Genomic DNA, 9,130 nt, shown 5'->3' with positions numbered 1-9,130 from the left:
ACGCTCCATCTAGTTGGACCGCGCCGTACCACCTATCCTTCGTGGAGCAGTTTCTGTGGGAAAACACCTTTGACCAGCGATCCATCAGGCAGTGGTCTGCACGGAATGCCCTAGAGGCCCTATGGGTAAAGGAGACGGTGGATCCTGTCAGATGGTTCCCCGAGCAGACCGCCAAAGTCATTTGGCGGAATGCCTCATCACCAGAACTTTCAAACAAGCACCAAGACGTAGCTTGGCTGGTGGTGAGAAGGGCCCTCCCCGTCAGATCCTTCATGCACACCCGAAGTCTCGCCCCCTCCGCACAGTGCCCCCGCGTTGGCTGTGGTGGGGAAGAGACGGTCGCCCACCTCCTCCTGGAATGTGCCTTTGCAAAGCAGGTGTGGAAAGAGATGCAGTGGTTTTTGTCAAGGTTCATCCCAAGCAGCTCTGTAACACAGGAGTCTGTGCTCTACGGGCTGTTCCCAGGGACGCACACCGAGACAAACATCAACTGCTGCTGGAGGACTATCAATTCGGTGAAAGACGCCCTTTGGTCTGCCCGAAACTTACTGGTCTTCCAGCGCAAAGAGTTGTCTACCACCGAATGTTGCAGACTGGCACATTCCAAGGTCCAGGACTACGTGCTGAGGGACGCACTAAAGCTTGGGGCAGCCGCAGCAAAGGCTCAATGGGGAAAGACCACAGTGTAAGGTTCCCCCACCAAGCTGGACTGAGGGGCTGGATCCATGGGAAACCCCTCGCACTGTATCGTTAATATTCTCAATTGCTGTAAATGTAAAACTGTAATTGACATGACAATTGTGAAACGGAAGGGTTGGGAAGAAACTCATGACAGTATTGAAGGAAACTGATCTCCCTTGCAATGTTTGTATTTTTTGGTGCTGTTTGGAAACTGTTTGGCAATGTAATTTTTACAGATTTTTATGAATAAAGTATATTTTGGAAATTAAAAAAAAAATGTAGAAATGTAGATATAGAAATCATTAAAAGTCATGATGCAGGTTAATAAGGCCATAAAAAAGCAAGCAAAGCAATAGGAGTAAGAATATAGGATTTAAGGGTGTTTTGAGGGATCAGGCATTTCTGAACTTTTCTCAAAAAGCTTAGTTCTGAGGAAACACCTTGCCTTGGACTTTCAATTACATCATCCGAAAACACAGTCTCAGTTTCCACACGTACGACAACTCCCTGCTGTACCTCACCAGCATTTCTCTTGACCCATCAACTGTCTCTAAAACGTCAGACTCATCTGACATCCAGCACTGGATGAACAGAAATTTCCTCTAAGTACATATTGGAAAGACTGAAGCCATTGGCGTGGATGAAACTGTCAGCATTTGCTGTCATTACCCCTCTGAAACTCATAACAACATCTGGAGTCCAGATATGTGTAGTTAAACATGAAAATCCAGACGTTGCTGTCAGTGATTCTGTGCTTTTCCAGAGGTGTCTCCCCATCCACTCCCACCCCACCCCCGCACCCCCACAGACATAAATCAATTGGAAATCATTGCCTGGAATTTGTGGGATTCTTTGACGGTGAACTTTCAGCATTCAGTGTTATTAAGCCTCTGTATCCGACTGCAACTTCAGGATTTAGCGCAAGCGCAGACTAACACAGAAATCTTGAAGTTGCAATCTGTCATTCATTACTCCGCCCAGGCTACATTGTGGAGCGCCGCCCTCCCTCCAAACTCACACACTCCGAACCCTCAGCATCAGCAAGATCCTTCAATCTCATGACAACTTCTCTTTTTCCATTCTCATATCACTGCTAGAAATGCCATTAAAAGTTGAGCCTTGTTCAATGAGGTGTAATCAGGTTTTTAATGGCGGTCTGTCTGACAACTACTGCTGAACAACAGATCTGGTCCTGAAAAATACATGGAACATTGTTAAATGTCTCCATTATGATCAAATACTCGATTTTGTAAACTAAATATTTTTAAGTAATTAAAAAAAAGTTTTTCATGATATTTTAGCTTCTTGCTTTGCCCCATGTGTATGTCCCAATCTTTATTTCACTCTGTGTAAAATTGTTAAAAAGTGCAGCAAAGTTTTGATTATGAGTGCTTTTTCATTTCTTGGTTGGCTGCCTGTGAGAATTCTTTAATGTGATTGGCTGCTTGGACAGCTTGGTGATATTACTATGCTGGGAATCCCAATTAAAAAATGCTACAACAAATTACACGAAGAGAGTGTTATAATTCTCATCACAGAGATCACTAGCTCTCTCAGTGATACTTTCTTTGACATTAGCAATGAGGGCCCTTGCTTCATTCTTGACTGAAAATCCAGACCAATGAACTGAGAACTTCCACCCTTAGATTCTTAGTCTCACTGCAAATACCATTGAAAAAGTTACACCTTGTTGAATGAGGGGTAACTGCATTCTTAACAGCACTAAGGTTATATTTTCTGCTAAATAGCCTCACTGGCCCTGAAAGAGTAATTTTATATTCATGGAATATCAAATTTCCCCATTATGGTAAGAAATTCCACAAGTTTTTTAATTAATACTTTAAAGCTTGTTTCTTGCATTTTATCTTCTACCTTAAACCTATGTGTATGTTTTCCTTTTCTTGCTAGCGTAAAAACTTAAAATTAAAATTGAAGGGATTCAATAATTTTTACAGTTTGATGTCTTTGAGAATGCTTCAATGTGATCGGCTGCTTATCCTGTTTGATGACATCACTGCTGACAGATACCTGGAGATCCACTTGGCTTGGTGCCAGAAACAAACTAACATCGGGAAAAGGAAAATCCGCGCCACAGAGATCGCTAGATCTTTGTGGGTATCTTCAAGATCAATGGTGAGAACCATTGCTTTACCACAGACTGCAAAATCCATCTCAATGTCTTTGGTTTCTGTCACAAACTCAAAGCCCCTCTCTGGCTGAGGCTGAACTAGATGGTTTGCAACCTTGGTGTCATATTTGACCCCGAGGTGAGCTTCCCACCACATATCCACGCCTTCACTAAGACTGCCTATGTTACATTGCACAAATCTGCCGCTGCCTCAGTTCATCTGCTCCTGAAACCGTGCCTTTGTTATCTCAAGACTTGACTACTCCAATGCAAACTGGCTGGCTTGGGGTCATCCAAAACCCTGCTGCTCATGTCCTAACTAACACCAAGTCCCGTTCACCCATCATCCATGTGATCACTGACCTAAATTGGCTCCTGGTCTGGCAATGCCTTGATTTTAAAATTCTCATACTTGTTTTCAAATCTATCTATAGTCTCCTCCAGTCCAACAACTCTTAGAGATATTGCACTCCTCCAATTCTGAGCTGTTGAGCATCTTCAATTTAATCACTTCATCATTGGTGGCTGTGTCTTCAGCTGCCTAGACCCTAGCTCTGAATTCCCTCTCTGACTCCCTTCCTCTCTTTCCTCCTTTTAGGTTTTCCTTAAAAACTACCTATTTGATCAAAGTTTTGTTCATCTGCCCTGATATCACTTTATGTGGCTTAGTGTAAACTTTTGTATAATAATGCTCCTGTGAAGCGCCTTAGCACATTTTATTACATTAAGGTGCTATATAATGTCATTGTTGCTGACTGCAGATTCTGGGTTGCATCACAAGTGGCTTTGTTATTGCAATTATTATTGCTAGAAAAGTGAGGGGAAAGACAAGAGCTGTCTGCAGTTCTCATCTTTTATCTCTTTGGGCTGGATTCTAAGAGTCCGTCACCGAAGTAGGTGGCGGCCATAAAAAAATTTGGCCCACCAGCACGGGCACCACATCATGGAGCTGTCATGATTTCAAACGCGGCAGCTCATTTGCATGGCTGCGGTGCCCAGCCCCCGCGATGACGTGGAGGGAACGGGCAAGCTGCCGCAGGCAACGGCTTCCAGTGCCAATTCGCAGGTGCCGGCGCCATTTGTAAAGGGCTTACAGCCCTTAATGGACATTTAAAATTAAACAGCCAGGTATGTTACATTGCAACAAAACAGAATTACATGATCTTTGAATGCATTTTCCTACCCTTCGCCCCCCTCCCCAAAATGGCATTTCCGGCCATTCATGCCCTTTATGTCCCCCCAGAATGCGAATACTGAGAATTTGCCCTTTCCCCCCTCCAAAGTTCGGCAACTTTGCCCTTTACCTCTTCCCATCACCATCCCCCACCAACCAATCCACATCATTTTAACGTCACTCCCCGCACCCCACTGCACAGAGAAAAAATCCTCCTGTCCCCTCCCCACAGGTGTCATGCCACGTTTCCCTGAACAGGGATCCGAAGGCGCAGCATTGCTGGCCACCCAAATGAAGATCGGTGCGGCAATTTAGGAGGTGATAGGACCCTCATTAAATCAGGTATGTAAATTCATTTATCCTGTCGCTGAGCGGTGGGACGGCCACCACGAGGCTTCGCCGCCGCCGAGATCGGTAGGGGGCATGTCGCCGTCGGGGTCGGTGGCGGGCCTCTGCTGCACAGATTTTCATTGCCCCCGTGCCAATGTTCCTGATGGCAGAGTGCCTTTAAAATCCAGCACCTTGTATCGGGGTGGTATGTTTGAACTTTTGTCAGTCTTGAAACATAACTAACTAAATCCCTTCTACTGATTTTTAGTATTAAGCTTTGTTAGACCATCGTTTAATATTAAGATTGCCAGCTTATAGATTTTATTCAGTTAGTATAGTTTTATCCATTTTGTCTTATTTCTTCTGTGTTAGAATTAGGAAAAAGGATGTGAAAAATAGATTCTAATTACAATTAGAACTTGTTATCCTCAAGTTCCTGGATTATGTCATCACCATGGAAACAGAAAACAATCACAGGAAAAGTTTGTGCTTGGGCTGAAAAGCAGATAAGGGAGGCCCAAGGATTGTCCCTTGTCATGAAGACCCCACCTGCCAAGAATGAGGCATATTAATTTCATCATATGAACATTAATTTGAAATTGTTGCTGGACTGAAAAGATAACTTGTTTAAATAAAACACAGCAGTGGCTGGAAACATTTTTGCATACTAAGAGACATTTGCCTGTAGAGAATGGATTTTGATCACGAGACATTGAATATGGAACAAGCCAGCATTCCATTCCCCACCTACCTGCACCGCTCCCCTCCCCGCGCCCCCCCCCCCCCACAATGTCCCCACTGCGGGTGTCTACTAAGATGAAAGGAATTCACAAAAAACACAGAGTTTGTTAAAAAAAACAACTAGTCACATGACTAACCTGCTGGCCCTCACAGACCTGAGAGCAAGGAGTGGACAGTGGTGGACAGTGGTTCACTGGTTAGTGGTGCTGCAGAGGTACCAGAGAGAAATATTAAGAATGGCCGAAGAGATTATAGTGGCTGTACATGTCAGTATACGAAAAACCAAAGCCCACATAAGACAACAGTTTGACTGGCCAATACTCCACAAAGATGTGGTGGAGTACTGTTGGAGTTGCCACATGTGCTAGGTTGAGGGGAATCCCAACGTACAGTGAAATCTGCACCCCTAAGTCCTGTATCGGTGTTTGGCAGACCCTCGAGAAGAGGGCTGGTGAACTGTAAGGGATCCATCCTGAGAACAAAAGGGGGCAGACAGGCACAAGGCTGGCAACAAGTTAGAGAGGAAAGGGGAAAAAGGGACAAAAAGGGGAGGTTAAATGAAGTCCGGGAGGAATCCCAGATGAAAACTCCTACTGTCCAGTCAGCCAACCCCAAAATGTTTGAAAAATTAGACCCCACGTACTTCTATGTAAATGCAGACACCAGAAGTACCCCACCAGAGGTGCTGACAGCATTTACAGAAACCCGCAGAGACAAAGAAAGTCCTCAAGAAGGCAGAGAAACTGTGAGGGTGATGCCTCACCTAGTCAAAGAGCCACAAGGGAGTACAGTAGAATCTGGACAAATACCTGCAAGCAGGAGTGTTCCAGAGGACAAAGGGAAGATTAGCAAGGAATCCACCCCCACAGTCAGGAGAAAAGGGAACCAATGATCCCCTAAGGTGAAAAGCCCTTGCAAGACTGAGCAAAGCACTGAGAGTTCAGTGTGGATCCACACACTGCTGACGCCCATGAGCAGAACTCCAACCAAGGGCTAATTAAATCTAACCCTGCTCCTGCAGACCTCAACATGTGCAAAGACACCATCGGCAGTCATGGAAATGTGCAAACTGAAAAACTTCCCCAAAAATCACATGTTTCTTGGGATGCCAGAAAGGGAAATTTAAAGCAGCACTGCGACCAAGAAAAGACAGGCGGTGAAAATTTTTAGGATTTCTGAATGTATGAGACAGATGCATATGTGTTTTCCTGTACCTACTCTTCTCTCTAGTCCCTTAATGAAATGATCTTCTAAAAATTGCATTTCATTCTGTTGGATGTAGAGGTGTCATGAAGACCCCACCTGCCAAGAATGAGGCATATTAATTTCATCATATGAATATTAATTTTAAATTGTTGCTGGACTGAAAAGATACCTTGTTTAAAGAAATCACAGCAGTGACTAGAAACATTATTGCATACTAAGAGACAGTTGCCTGGAGAGACAATAGAACCGCTCCCGGATCCAATTAGCCCGAATGGATTTTGCTCACCAGACATTGAATGTGGAATGAGCCAGAATTCTATCCCCCCCCTCCCCCCACTGTCAGTGTCTACTAAGATGAAAGGAATCCACAAAAAACGCAGGAGAGTTTGTTTTTTAAAAAACTAGTCACATGACTAACCTGCTGGCCCAGGTTTGGTTTTGAACTGCTCACAGTACAGTTTGGGTCAAACTGTAACTGAACTTGAAGAAAGAGCCTCTCTCTAGCCTGGCTCTCTCTTTCTCTCTCCCATGAATTTACAGATCCACTGAAGACCCTTAAATCTCAAGAGAGAAGACTCCTACATCGAAACAAGTTTGAAAGCATCCACAGGGCCCCAATGAAACGGCAAGGTTTAACTGCAATCAAAGACTCTACATTGAACTCAAAGGATAGAACCCCAGCTATTGCTTCAAACTTTTCCCCTTTATTCTTATTCCTTTTCTGTCTCTATCACTTTCCTTGTTTAAATCTAAGAAAACCTGTCTGGTTGATTTCTTTGCCTTACAATTGGAGAGCAGTGAACAAGGATTCACTGAGGGAGAGCTAAAAACACAATGTTTTAACCATTAAACCCTGTTCCGGACAAACCAGGCAAAGGCTGAGAGGGAACCCCTAGACCCCTTTCTCACCTGGTTGTAACACCCGGGATACAGAAGTTGCTGAGCCCATGATTGGATAGTATGGGGGCATATGGAAGATACATGATTGCATAGATTTTACTATAGTTCTAGTTTTTGGGGTATATCCTAAAGGATATTCTCATATAAAGATCATTCTCAGTATGGAAGGGACAGGAAGGACACCAGACAGTTGTAGATGTGATAATAATGGGCAATCTAATTCTCAATTGTTCTTTGTAAACTGCTGCTTGAATACTGTAATGTATTAAGCCTCACTTATATTTCAATAAAATCATAACTGCTACCAATATGGAGTCAATTTCAAGCCAATGAACAGACAGTCCAAAGGGACTTCAGTTTTTTTCTTCAATAGGATTAATTTCTAGAGGGATAGAATTGAAAAGCATTGATGTTATGTTAAACATATATATAGAACCTTGCTTAGACCATAGCTAGAGTAGTCTGCACAGTTCTGGTCTCCATGTTATAAAAAGGAATAGAGGCACTGGAGAAGGTGTAAAAAAATTTGCAAGGATGATACCAAAAGTAAGAATTATACCTGTCAGGAAAAACTGATGGGTGACCTGATAGTGGTCTTTAAGATTATGAAAGAGTTTGATAAGGTTGACATAGAGAAAATGTTTCCACTTGTGGGGGAGTTCAAAATTAAGGCCATAAATATAAGATTGAGTCATAGAGCTATACAGCACTGAAACAGGTCCTTCGGCCCACTGAGTCTGTACTGACCATCAACCACCCATTTATACTAATCCGACATTAATCCCATTTTCCCTACCACATCCCCACAGTTTTCCTACCAACACTCGGGGCAATTTACAATGGCCAATTTACCTATCAACCTGCAAGTCTTTGGCTGTGGGAGGAAACCGGAGCACCTGGTGGAAATCCACACAGTCACAGGCAGTACCCAGAACCGAACACGTGTTGCTGGAGCTGTAAGGCTACAGTGCTAACCACTGTACCACCAATAAAAGCATTAAGAAATTCGGGAGGAACTTCTTTACCCAGAAAATGGTTAGAATATGGAACTCGCTACCTCATGGAATAGTTGAAGTGAATAGCATGGATGCAGTTAAAGGAAAGCTAGATAAACACGTGAGGGAGAAATAAATAGAAAGTTATGCTGATTAGGTTAGATGGAGAGGGGTGTGAGGAAGCTATTGTGAAGCATAAACATTGGCCAATTGGCCAGAATAGCCTGCTTAAGTGCAATACCTTCTATTCAGTTCTATGTAATCCAAATAGGAATAGAAGAAGATTGTATGCTTACCCGTCCTGATGTTATAACTCAGCTATTAAGCATTTTAAACCTTGAATTTCCACATTAGATTTGCCGCCAATCGGGGCTTTGCTGGCTAAAAGTTATACTGTAACTTGCATGTAATGAATCTGCTTCACACTACTTGGGATTCAAGATGCTCTGGAGGATCTTATACTTCATTTTTAGGAGTAATTTTCTGCAGATGGCAATATGAATGGATGTCAAAAATTTTGAATAATTGGAATTAAAACTTAAACGAATTCAGATATAAAACTGATTTATTTTACACATTTCACCAGACATCGGAAACACCACCATTATTATTATAATGCAGATTTCAGATCGGCTGTAAATCTGATTTGTTATGAGATCTTCGCAGATTGCTTTAAGAGGGGGAAACAGGAGACTTCCCTTACTGCGACCTAAAGTGGATTATTTTGCCACGGCAGAATCTCGGCTGCACAGTTGCAAAGAATGCGCCACATAACTTTTAAAACGGTGGTTTGTCAATAATGGAGACATGGCCGAGTTCTCGTGTTAAAGATTCTATAACGTGAGCTCAGCGCTAAAAGAACAAGGCATCAGCTCAAGAGTGCTCATTCTTCTACTAGTTTTTACTTCTTTTCCGACTCTAAATGTTAAGTGAAAATCATCCCATTCGATGCCATATCAAAACCTTGGAAAATTA

Source organism: Heterodontus francisci, chromosome 9 (genome assembly GCF_036365525.1).
Source record: "Heterodontus francisci isolate sHetFra1 chromosome 9, sHetFra1.hap1, whole genome shotgun sequence".
Lineage (NCBI taxonomy): Eukaryota > Metazoa > Chordata > Chondrichthyes > Heterodontiformes > Heterodontidae > Heterodontus > Heterodontus francisci.
The sequence above is the reverse complement of the archived record's forward strand: the minus strand, read 5'-3'. Positions refer to the sequence as shown.